This window comes from Muscardinus avellanarius, assembly GCF_963383645.1.
Source record: "Muscardinus avellanarius genome assembly, chromosome: 6".
In the NCBI taxonomy this organism is placed as follows: Eukaryota; Metazoa; Chordata; class Mammalia; order Rodentia; family Gliridae; genus Muscardinus; species Muscardinus avellanarius.
The window spans coordinates 34,900,336-34,914,030 of NC_137791.1; positions in this window are offsets into that span (position 1 = coordinate 34,900,336).

The following is a 13,695-nucleotide window of genomic DNA, read 5'->3' on the forward strand; positions in this document are numbered from 1 at the left end:
TTTTGTGGGATCAGCGTGTACCTGTACTGGGTGGGGTTCCTGTGGAATTGGTATTTAAACATAAGGCATCCAGGATTTACCCATGGTATTTTCCCTTCCTGTTTCTCCCTTGCCATGTCTCTATTATAATACACAGAGGTAGCAGCCTGTACTAATTTTTACAGTGTATATTTTCCCAGATCTAATGTCAGGTTTTGGAGTTACTCCTTATAGCTTGTGCAGATTATATTAAAAACTTGTCTATGAGAATGGCCTCCCCTTCTACCAAGTCTGTAGTTAAAGAATTTTACCATAGCCTCCTTTTGTGTCTTTAAAAATATCATAGAAGCTTCATTGGGGTTTTGATGTATGGCTGCTAATTCTAGGCAACATGGCATCCAGGCACTCTAACCCGAGGCACCCAGGCTCCCAGGCACCCTAATTATAGGCTCTCAGGCACTCAGCCTAAATACCCAGGCACCCAGGCACCCTAACCCTAGGCACCCAGGCACCCTAACCCTAGGTACCCAGGCACCCAGGCACCCTAACCATAGGCACACAGGCACCCAGGAACCCTAACCATAGGCACCCAGGTTCCCTAACCCTAGGCACCCAGGGACCCAGGCACCCCTAACATAGGTACACAGGTAACCAGGAACCCTAACCCTAGGCACCCAGGCACCCTAACCCTAGGCACCCAGGCACCCAGGCACCCTAACCCTAGGCACCTAGGCACCCAGGGACCATAACACTTAGCACCCAGGCACACAGGCACCCTAACCTTAGGCACCCAGGCACCCTAACCCTCAGCAACATGGCAACCAGGCACCCTAACCATAGGCACCCAGGCAGCCAGACACTTTAACACTGAACAACCAGGCACCCTAACCCTAGTCACCCAGGCTCACAGGCACCCTAAACCTAGTCACCCAGGCATCCAGGAACCCTAACCCTAGGCACCCAGGCACCCAGGCACCCAGGAGCCATGGCTCCCCTTGGCATATACTAGCGTGAAAAACACTTGTATCAATCGGCAAGGTCCAAGGAGGCCATGTCCTGAGGAAAGAGGCATCATCTCTGGCAGAAGTACTCCCTGCTCTTAGATTTCTACACTAAAAAGCTCCAATGATGTAAAACAGGATCCCAAGAATTGGGACTGTGGAAGAAATTGAGTCCATGACAGATAAATTTCTAGTAAAGGGCAGCCAGAATTCAGGAGCTGCAAAATTCCTTTCAGTCTCCCCCCCACCCCCCTGCAGGCAGGTCCTTTGAGCTCCCAGCACCTCTCTGCCAGCAGGGGAAGCTGCTTGCCCCATTTCCCAAAGAGATATAAAACTGTCTCTGGAACCTGGGGCCATTTGTTTTTCCTCTTAAGAGGTGCTAATAAGCTCTTATCTGGCCTTAACAAGCCTATCTTTAGGACTCAGCAGCAGGACAGTAAAAAACTCAAAAGTCTGCCCCAAAATCATGCATTAAAGAACAATTATAGAAACCCAATCACCTGTGTTATAATGTTTTTGCCCTGTTTTACTAACTGTAATATAAGTATTGCCTCATAGGGGATGGCGGAGCAGACAGGACCAGACAAATCTGCAACGCAGCCCATGGATCTTGATAAAGGATGGCCTGGACTAAGCCCTAGAGACAAAAAGACTCTGGAAGGATCAAAGGAGATCCTAGAAAACTGAATTTCCCCAAAAGGTACTTTGGGTGTGAACCCCCACCTTTACAGATGCCTGCAAGTTCTGGATGCCTTTCTGGACTCCAGACCTTGCCCCCTAAGGCTCACCCAAGGCCAGAAACCTGATTCCAATGACAAAGACCAAGGGGAGTGACTTTAATCACCAAGTCCCTGAGGAATCTTAAACTGTGATGCCATGGATCCTCTTTTATCCTGTTTATCTTGTTTACACTTAATGCCTCACTATTGTCCTTTAGTGCACACACTGGGTATAGGATATAAATACTGGTGATAGAAATTAAAACTTTGTCAACTGCACGGAAGGCAGTTGTCCATGTCAATAATTATTTCAGATTTTTTCCTGGAGAAGAAGCTCCACCTTTAGCGCCGTGAACAGGAACTTAAAGGAGTTTATTTCATAAAAGGGAAAAAAATCGCTGCAGATAAGTGGCTGCAGAACTGTAACCGACCCTTGTCCATCTTTTTGAGGATCTCGGTCCCAAATGGACTCAGTTGTCAGAATTGCCCCCCAGGACTGAGCAACCAGGCACTCTAAACTTAGGCACCTAGGCACCCAGGCACCCTAACCCTATGCACCCAGGCACCAGGGTACCCTATACTTAGGCACCCAGGTGCTCAGGCACCTTCACCATAGGCACCCAGGCACCCTAACCATATGCACCCAGACACTCAGGCAACCTAACCATAGGCACCCAGGAACACAGGCACTTTAAACATAGGAATCCAGGCACATAGGCACCCTAACCCTAGTCACACAGCCACCCAGGCACCCCAACCCTAGGCACCGAGGCACTAGGCAACCAGGCACCCTAAACCTAGGCAACCAGGCACAATAGCACCCTAAGTCTAGGCACCCAGACTCCCAGGAAACCTAAACCTAGGGACCCATACACCCAGGCACCCTCATCCTAGGCACCCAGGCACCCGGGCACCCTAAACCAAGGCACCCAGGCACACAAGTAAACTAACCCTAGACACAAAGGCACCCACACACCCTAACTTTAGGGATCCAGCTCACAGGCACCCTAAACCTAGGAACCCAGGCACCCAGGCACCCTAAACCTAGGCACCTAGGCACACAGGCAACCAAACCCTACACACCCAAGCACCCAGGAACTTTAACACTTGGCACCCACCCACCCAGGCACCCTAACCCTAGGCACCCAGGCACCCAGGTACTTTAACCCTAGGCACCCAGAAACCCTAGCGCCCTAAGCCTAAACATTCAGGCACTGAGACACTCTAACCCTAGGCACCCAGGCACCCTAATCCTAGCACTCAGGGACCCAGGAACCCTAACACTAGGCAACCAGTCACCCATGCACCCTAACCATAGGCACCCAGTCACAAATGCACCCTACCCTTCGCACCCAGGCACACAGGCACCCTAACCCTTTGCACTCAGGAACCCAGGCAACATAACTCTAGGCACCCATGCACCCAGGAACCCTAAACCTAGGCACGCAGGAATCTAGGTACTTTAACCCTAGACATCCAGGCACCCTGGCTCCCTACCCTTAGGCACAAGGCACCCAGTAACCCTAAACCTAGGCACCCAGGCACACAGGCACCCTAACACTAGGCACCCAGACACCCAGGCACCCTAAACCTAGGCACAGAGGCACCCAGGAACCTTAAACCTAGGCTCCCAGGTACCCAAATCCTAGGCACCCAGGCATCCAAGCACCCTAACCTTAGGCACCCACCCACCCAGGCACCCTAACCCTAGGCACCCAGGCATCCAGTCACGCTAACACTAGTCACCCAGGAACCAAGGCACTATAACCCTAGATACACATTAACCCTTACCCTAGGCACCCAGGCTCCCAGGCATCCTAAACCTAGGCACCCATATTCCCAGGCACCCTAACCCTAGGCACACAGGCACACAGGCACCCTAATCCTAGGCACAAAGGCACCGAGACACCCTAAACCTACACACCTAGGCCCAAGGCACTAGTGTTAGACAAGGCACTAGTGTACCTAGTGTTAGACTAGGTACAGAGGCACTCAGTCACTCTAACCCTAGGCACCCAGGCACCCTAAACTTAGGAACCCGGACACCCAGGCACCATAATCCTAGGCATCCTGGCACACAGGAACCCTAAACCTAGGCACACAGACACCCAGACACCCTTATCCTAGGCACCCAGGCACCCAGGCAACCTAACACTAGGCACCCAGGCACCCAGGCAACCTAACCCTAGGCACCTAGGCACCCAGGAACCCTACCATAGGCAACCAGGCTCCCAGGCTGCCTAACTCTAAGCACCCAGGCACCCAGTCTACCTAACCCTAGGCACCCAGGCACCCAGGGACACTAAGCCTAGGCCCCCCGGCACCCAGGAACCCTACCCCTAGGCACCCAGGCACCCAGGCACCATAAACCTAGGCACACAGCCACCATAACGATAGGAACCCAGGCACCCAGGCACTCTAAACTTAGGCACCCAGGCACCCAGGCACACTAACCCTAGGAACGCAGGCATCCTAACCCTAGGCACACAGGCACCCAGTCACCCTAACCCTATGCACCCAGGGACCCAGGTACCCTATACCTAGGCACCCAGGCACCCAAGTACCTTCACTATAGGCACCCAGGAACCCTAACCATAGGCACCAGGCACTCAGGCAACCTAACCGTAGGCACCCAGAAACACAGGCACTTTAAACCTAGAAACCCAGGTGCATAGACACCCTAGCCCTAGTCACACAGCCACCCAGGCACCCCAACCCTAAGCACCAAGGCACTAGGCAACCAGGCACCCTAAACCTAGGCAATCAGGCACAATAGCACCCTAACTCTAGGCACCCAGGCTCCCAGGCACCCTAACCCTAGGTAACCAGGCACCCAGGCACCCTAAGCCTAGGAACCCAGGAACCCTAAAACTGGACACCCACGCACCCTGGCACCCAAACCCTAGGCACCCAGGCAAACTAACACTAGGTACCGAGACACCCAGGCACACTAAACTTAGGAACCCAGGCATCCAGGCACCCAACCCTTAGGCACCCAGGCACCCAGGCACCCTAACCCTACTCACCTAGGCCCCCAGGCACCCTAACCCTAGGCACACAGGCACACAAGCACCCTGACCCTAGGCACTCAGACACCCAAGCACCCTAACACTAGGCAACATTGCACCCAAAACCCTAAACCTAGGCACCCAGGCAACCAGGAACCCTCACCCTATGCTCCCAGGCACCCAGGCACTCTGTCACCCTAACTCTAGACGCCCAGGCACACAGGAACCCTAAGCCTATGCACCCAGGCATCCAGGGACCCTAATCTTAGTCACCTAGGCACCCATGTACTCTAACCCTAGGCATCCAGGCACCCTAACCCTAGGCACCAGGGCACAGAGGCACCCAAAGCCTACGCACCAAGGAACCGAGGAACCCAAACCCTAGGCATCCAGTCAACCAGGCACCCTAACCCTAGGCACGTAGGCATCCAGGCACCCTAACTCTAGGCACCCAGGCACCCAGGAATACTAATTCTAGGCAACCTTGAACCCAGGCACCCTAAACCTAGGCACCCAGGCTCCCAGGCACCCTAATCCTAGGCACTCAGGCACACAGGAATACTAATTCTAGGCAACCTTGAACCCAGGCACCCTAAACCTAGGCACCCAGGCTCCCAGGCACCCTAATCCTAGGCACTCAGGCACACAGGCACCCTTAGCCTAAACACCCAGGCACTCAGGCCCCCTAACCCTAGGCACCCAGACACCCAGAAACACATATCTTAGGCACCCAGGCACCCTCATCCAAGGCACCCAGGCACCCTAGCCCTAGGCAACAGGGCACACAGGCACCCTAAACCTAGGCACCCAGACACCCAGGCACCCTTATCTTAGGCACCCAGGCACCCTCATCCAAGGCATCTAGGCACCCTAACCCTAGGCACCAGGGCATCGAGGCACCTTAACCATAGGCACCCATGCACCCAAGCACCCTAACACTAGGCTCCTCTGCTCTCAAGGACCCTAACCATAAGCACCCAGTCACCCTGCAATCCTAAACCTAGGCACCCAGGCACCGATGTACGCTAAACTTAGGCACCCAGGGACCCTAACCCTGGGCACCCAGGAACCCTAACACTAGGCACCCAGGTACCCTAACTCTAGGCACCCAGGCACACAGGAACTCTAAAACTACACACCTAGGCCCCTAGGAGCCCTAACCCTAGGTACCCAGTTACCCAGGAACCCTAACTCTAGGCACCCAGGCCCCCAGGCAGCCTAAACCTAGACACCCGGGCACCCAGCACTATAACCCTAGGCACCCAGGCACACAGGAAACCTAACCCTAGGTGCAGACACCAGCTCTCTCAGCATCTGCATGAAAACCACTCATGCAGCCAATAGGCAAGATCTCAACGCGAGAAATAAGCCCCGAGAGAAGGTGTGGTCTCTGGCCAAAGTACTTCCCACTTTTAGATATTCTTTCATAACTATTATTCTTTTAGTAATGATTCTTTTAACTCTCCACACGAATTGCTCCGATGGTATAAGATCAGGACTGTGAGAGAATCTGAGTCCGTGGAAAATAAAGTTTCTGGTAATTTGTCTAAGCCTCTAAACGTCCTCGACTTTGTTCAAATGGTAATAAAATCTAGGTAGAATTTAGATGCAGTGGCAGCATTCCAGTCAGTAATTACAAATGCAGAACTCCTCCCTATCTTTGACCTTCATTCTAACCATTACAATAGAGCCAAGGGCTAGAAGGGTCTTGACCTTTGCACCTAGTGATATTGCTGCCTGGAGACAGGGTGACACCACCTGGTTAAAATATCTATGTCAAAACAAAGGACAGATAAAATAGATGTGTAAATGTGAAAGAAAGAAAATATGATGAGAATAAGAAAGCATTTTTGTATGAAGAGGAGCTTATCCTAAGATTGTCCCAAATGGGAAAGAAAGGAATTAGAAAGATTAAAAGCAGGTTACAGAAGGATTGTGGTGAGGAAATGCATTATTAAAAGAGGAATAGGCTTCTAATAAGCCTATTGTTTGAGGAAAAGTGCTCAGCTGCTAGAGAAGTACATCTGACAACTAAATCTAAAAACTTCATGTTATTTATTGGTGTTTACCTGCTAAACTGTGTTATGAGCTTGCTTAAGCTTTCAGACAGCAGATGGTATTGCAGACAAAATCCAGCATAAATCATCATAAATGTACAAAATCATCATAGATGTACACGGATTTCCCTAAGCCAACTACATGTATGAAAGCTGGAATCTCGGACTTCGTCCCCCATTCAGCCCAAAGGAGGTTGCTAGATAGAGAAGGACATTGAACTAAGCCCTAGGAATAAAAGTTCCGAAAGGGTTAAAGAAAACTCTTAAAATCTGGATACTTCAAGTGATTTGGGGTGTGACTTTTGTTCTTCTGGAACTTGCCCACTAAAAGCCTCTGCAGCTGCAAGGCCAGAGGGGCTGACTCGGAGCACAAGACCCACCTGGGGTCATGAGACTGATTTCAATCACAAGGACCTGTGATGTCACAGGCCTCACTTTTGTCTTATTCAGGGTTGGTGATTTGCATGTATATCTCACTATTGTATTTTGGGTGTTTGCACTTTTCTTCTAGGGAATCACGGGGAAATGGGGAAATATAAAAAATCTTTCTCTAGAATAAAGTGTTCGATTGCACAAGAAGCATTGATCCATGTCAGATTCTTTCCAGAAGCGCCATAAATAGGAACTTAAAGAAATTTATTTCCTAGAAGGGAAAGGATCGCTACAGATAAGCAGCTGCAGTATGGCACCCTATCCTCTCCCATCTTTTCTGAGATTGATTCGATCGTGAGTGGAATCAAGCCCCATTTGGACTGAGCCAAGTCTGTGGCACTAGGCACCCAGACACCCATACACCCTAAACCTAGGCACCCAGGCACCCTCATCCTAGGCACCCAGGCACCCGGGCACCCTAACCCTAGGTTCCTGGGCTCCCTGCCACCATAACCCTAGGCACCCAGGCACCCTAACTCTAGCACCCAGGCACCCAAGCACCCGATCTCTAGCACCCAGCACCCGGCACCCAGGCATGCTAAACCAAGGCAGCCAACACCCAGGTACGCTAATCCTAGGAACCCAGGCACACAGGCACCCTAACCCTATGAACCCAGACATTCAGGCACCCTATACCTAGGCACCCTAACACTAAGCAACCAGGCATCCAGGTACCCTAATCCTAGGCAACCAGGCACCAAGGGACCCTAACCCTAGACACCCAGGCACCTGGCGCCCAGGCACCCTAATCCTAGACACTCAGGCACCCAGGTAACATAACTCTAGGGACCCTGGCACCTAGGCACCCTAAACTAAGGCACTGAAGAACCCATGCAACCTAACCCTAGGCAAGCAGGCACCCAGGCACCATTAACTCTAGGCACCCAGGCACCCTAATCTATGCACCCAGGTAACCAGGCACCCTAAAACAAGGTACCCCAGCTCCTGGGCACCCTAATCTTAGGTACCCAGAAACCCTAAACCTAGGCACCCAGGCATCCTCATCCTAGGCACCCAGGCACCCTAACCCTAGGCACCCAGTCACCCAGGAAACCTAACTCTAAGCACTCAGGCACACAGGCACCCTAACTCTAGGCACCCAGGCTCCCAGGCACCCTAACCCTAGGCACCCAGACCCGCAGGCACTTTAACCATAGACACCCAGGCACCCAGGAACCATAAATCTAGACAAGCAGGAACCCTAACCCTAGGCAGCCAGGCACACAGGCACTCTAATCCTAGGCACCCAGGTACCCAGGCACCCTAGCCCTAGGCACCCAGGCACCCCACCTTAGACACCCAGACACCCAGGCACCCTAACCCTAGGCCCTGAGGAACCCAGGAACCCTAAACCTAGGCACCCAGACACCCTAAACTTAGGCACCCAGGCACCAAGGCATAACCATAGGTACCCAAGCGCCCTAACCCTAGGCACCCAGGCACCCAGGAATCCCTAAACCTATGCAACCCAGCACTCAGACACCCTATCCCTAGGCACCCAGGCACCCAGGCATCTTCACAATAGGCACCCAGGAACCCTAAACCTAGGCACCCAGGCACACATGCAACCTAAACATAGGGACCCAGGAACACAGGCAATTTATACCTAGGCACCCAGGCATATAGGCACCCTAATCCTAGGCACCCAGGCACTCTAACCCTAGGCATCGAGGCACTAGTCTAACAGGTACCCTAAACCTAGGCAACCAAGCACACTGGCACCCTAACCATAGGCACCCAGGCTCCCAGGCACCCTAACCCTAGGTACCCATGCACACAGGCACCCTAAACCTAAGCACTCAGGCACCCAAGAACACTAACCTTAGGCACCCAAGCACCCAGGCACCCTAACCCTAGGCACCCAGGCACCCAGGAACCCTAACATTAGGTAACCAGGCAACAAAATCACCCTAACCCTAGGCAACCAGGCACCCAATCCCTAGGCCCCCAGGCACCCTAACCCTAAGCACCCAGGCACCCAGGCACCCTAACTCTAGGCACCCAGGCACACTAAATCTAGGAACCAAGGCATCTAGGTACCCTAATCCTAGGCAACCAGGCACCAAGGGACCCTAACCCTAGACACCCAGGCCCATGGTGCCCAGGCACCCTAATCCTAGACACTTAAGCACCCAGGCAACATAACTCTAGGGACCCTGGCACCTAGGCACCCTAAACTAAGGCACTGAAGAACCCATGCAACCTAACCCTAGGCAAGCAGGCACCCAGGCACCATTAACCCTAGGCACCCAGGCACCCTAATCTATGCACCCGGGTACACAGGCACCATAAAACAAGGCACCCCAGCTCTCGGGCACCCTAATCTTAGGTACCCAGGAACCCTAACCCTAGGCACCCAGGCACCCTAACTCTATCACCCAGGCACCCAAGCACCTGATCTCTAGGCACCCGGCACCCAGGCATGCTAAACCAAGGCAGCCAACACCCAGGCACGCTAATCCTAGGAACCCAAGCACACAGGCACCCTAACCCTATGCACCCAGGCATTCAGACACCCTATACCTAGGCACCCAGCCATCCAGGGACCCTAACCATAGTCACCCATGCACCCAGGCACCCTAACACTAAGCAACCAGGCTCCCAGGCACCCTAACCCTAGGCAACCAGGCACCAAGGCACCCTAACACTAGGCACCCAGGTACCCAGGAATCCCTAAACCTATGTAACCCGGCACCCAGGCACCCTATACCTAGGCACCCAGGCACCCAGGCATCTTCACAATAGGCACCCAGGCACCCTAAACCTAGACACCCAGGCACACATGCAACCTAAATGTAGGGACCCAGGAACACAGGCAATTTAAACCTAGGCACCCAGGCATATAGGCACCCTAATCCTAGGCAACCAGGCACTAGGCAACTAGGCAACGAGGCACTAGTCTAACAGGCACCCTAAACCTAGGCAACCAAGCACACTGGCACACTAACCATAGGCACCCAAGCTCCCAGGCACCCTAACCCTAGGGACTCACGTACACAGGCACCCTAAACCTAGGCACCCAGGCACCTAAGCACCCTAACCTTAGGCACCCAAGCACCCAGGCACCCTAGCCCTAGGCACCCAAGCACCCAGGCACCCTAACACTATGTACCCAGGCAACAAAGCCACCCTAACCCTTGGCAACCAGGCACCCAATCCCTAGGCACCCAGGCACCCAGGCACCCTAACCCTATGCACCTAGGCTCCCAGGCTCCCTAAACCTAAGCACCCACGTACCTAGACACCCTAGCCCTAGGCAACCAGGCACCCAATCCCTAGGCACCCAGACACCCAGGCACCCTAACACTATGCATCTAGGCCCCCAGGCACGCTAACCCTAAGCACCCAGGCACCCTATCCCTAGGCACCCAGGCACCCAGACACCTTAATCCTAGACACCCAGCCACCAAGGCACCCTAACACTAGGCACCCAGTCAAACTAAACCTAGGAACCCAGGCACCTAGGTACCCTAACCCTAGGCTCCCAGGCTCCCAAGAACCCAAACACTAGACACCCAGGCACCCTGTCACTATAACCCTAGACACCCAGGCAAACAGGCTCCCTAACATCACGCACCCAGGCACCCAGGCACCCTAACCCTAAGCAACCAGGCACTCGTGCACCCTAACCTTAGGCACACAGGCACCCAGGTACCCTAACCCTAGGCACCCAGGAACCCTAACCCTAGGCACCCAGGCACACAGGCACCCAAAGACAGCCACCCAGGCATCCATTTACCCTAACACTAGGCACCCAGGCAACCAGGCACCCTAACACTAGGCACCTAGGCATCCAGGAACTCTAACTCTAGTCACCCAGGCACCCAGGAAACCTAACTCTAGGCAATCTTGTGCCCAGGCACCCTAACCCTAGACACTCAGGCACAGAGGCACCCTAACCCTAGGTACCCAGGCTCCCAGGCACATTAATCCTAGGCACTCAGGCACCCAGGAACCCTAAGACTAAACACCCAGGCACACAGGCAACCTAACCCTAGGCACCCACGCACACATGCACCCAAACCCTAGACACCCAGGCACCCAGGTGCCTGAACCCTAGGCACCCAGGCCCCCTAAGCCTAGGTACCCACGCACACAGGCACCCTAAACCTAGGCACCCAGGCACTGTAATCCTAGCCACCCAGGCTCCCAGTCTCCCAAGCCTAGGCACTAAGGGTCCCAGGAACCCTAACCCTAGAAACCCAGAAACCCTGGCACCTAACCCCTATGCACTCAAGCACCCAGTCACCCTAACCCTAGGCACCCAAGCACACAGGAACCCTAACCCTAAGCTCCCAGGCTTCCAGGCACCCTAATACTAGGCACCCTGTTGCCCTAACCCTAGACACCCAGGCACAAAGGCACCCTAACACTATGCACCCAGGCACCCAGGGACCCTAACCCTAGGCACCGAGGCACCCATGAACCCTAACCTTAGGCACCCAGGCACCCAGGTACCGTTAATCTAGGCAAAGAGGCACCCTACACTTATGCACCCAGGCACACAGGCACCCAAATCTTAGGCACCCAGGCACCCAAGTATGCTAACCCTATGCACCCAATCACCCAGACACCCTCAGCCTAAGCAACCAGGCACCAAGGCACCCTACCTCGGCACCCAGGCACCGAGGCACTCTAACCCTAGACAGCCAGGCTCCCAGGCACCCTAATCCTAGGCACCCAGGCACCCAAATCCTAAATACCCAGGCACTCAGGCACCCTAACCCTAGGCACCTAGGCACCCAAGTACCCTAACCCTAGGTATCCAGGCACCCAGGGACTCTAAACCTACACACAGACACTCAGGCACCCTAACCCTAGGCACCCAGGCACCCTAACCCTAGGAACCCAGGCACCCAGGAACTCTAAACCTACACACAGACACTCAGGCACCCTAACCCTAGGCACCCAGGCACCTTAACCCTAGGTACCCAGGTACCCAGACAACCTAAAACTAGGTACCCAGGCACCGAGACACCCTAACACTAGGCACCCAGGCACCCTATCCATAGACACCCAGCACCCAGGTACCCAGGCAAACTAACACTAGACAACGAGGCACCCTAACCCTGGGCAAACAGGCACACAGGCACCCTAACCCTAGGCTCCCAGGAACCCTAACCCTAGTCACCCAGGCACCCAGGCACCCTAAACCTAGGCACCCAGACACCCTAAACCTAGGCTCCCAGGCACCCAGGCACCCTAAACATAGGCACCCATGCACCCAATCAAACTAACCCTAGGCACCAGGGCCCACAGTTATTCTAAACCTAGGAACCCAGGCACCAATGCACCCTTAACAAAGGCACAAAGGCAACCAGGCATCCTAACCTTTGGCACCGAGGCACCTGAACCACAGGCACACAGGCACCCTAACCTTAGGCCTTGCCTCACGGCAGACTCTGATGCCAGCCTTGCTGGCCCCAGCACCGGTATAACCCTTCAGCAGGCTCCGATTCCGGCCTTGGAAGCCCCAGCACCCACCTTGCCTCATGGCAGGCTCCAATCCCGGCCTCACTGGCTCCAGCATCGGCCTAACCCCTCAGAAGGCTCCAATCTTGGCCTCGGAGTCCCCAGTAGTAGCCTTGCCTCAAGGCAGGCTCTGATTTTGGCCATTGGCCTCGGCACACACCTAACCCTTCATCTGGCTCTATCCTGGCCTCGGGGGCCCCAGCACCGGCCTTGCTTCACAGAGAGCTCCAATCCCAGGCACGCTGGCCCTGGCACTGGCCTAACCTCTCGGCAGGCTCTGATTCTGTCCTCGGAGGCCTCAGCACTAACCTTGCCTCATGACAGGCTCCGATGCCAGCCGCTCTGGCCCTAGCAAGAGTCTAACCCCTCCGCAGGCTCTGATCCCGTCCTCGGAGGCCTCAGTAGTGGCTTTGCTTCACAAAAGGCTCCGATGCTGGCAGCTGGACCTGGCACCAGCCTAACCCTTCGGCAGGCTCCAATCCTGACCTTGGAGGCCCCAGCACTTGCATTGCCTCACAACAGGCTCCGATCCTGACCACGCTAGCCTTGGTACCAGCCTAACGCCTCGGTAGGCTTTGATTCTGGCCTTGGAGGCCTCAGTAGCGGCCTTGCCTCACAGCAGGTACCGATGCCGGCCATTGACCTTGGCACCGGCCTACCTCATTGGCAGGCTCTTATTCTGGCCTCGGAAACCCCAGCACAGGCTTTGCCTCATGGCAGGCCATGATGCCAGTCTCGCTGGCCCAAGCACTGGCCTAAACCCTCAGCAGGATCCGATCTCAGACTCAAAGGCCCCAGCACCAGCCTTGCCTCATGGTGAGCTCTGATTCCAGCCTTGCTGGCCCCAACACCAGCCTAACCCTTCGGCAGGCTCCGATGCCAGCCTTGAAGACCCCAGCACCGGCCTTGCCTCATGGCAGGCTCCGATCCCACCCTCACTGGTCCCAGCACTGGCCTAACACCTCGGCAGGCTCTGATTCCAGCTTCGGAGACCCCAGCACCGGCCTTGCCTCACAGTGAGCTCCGA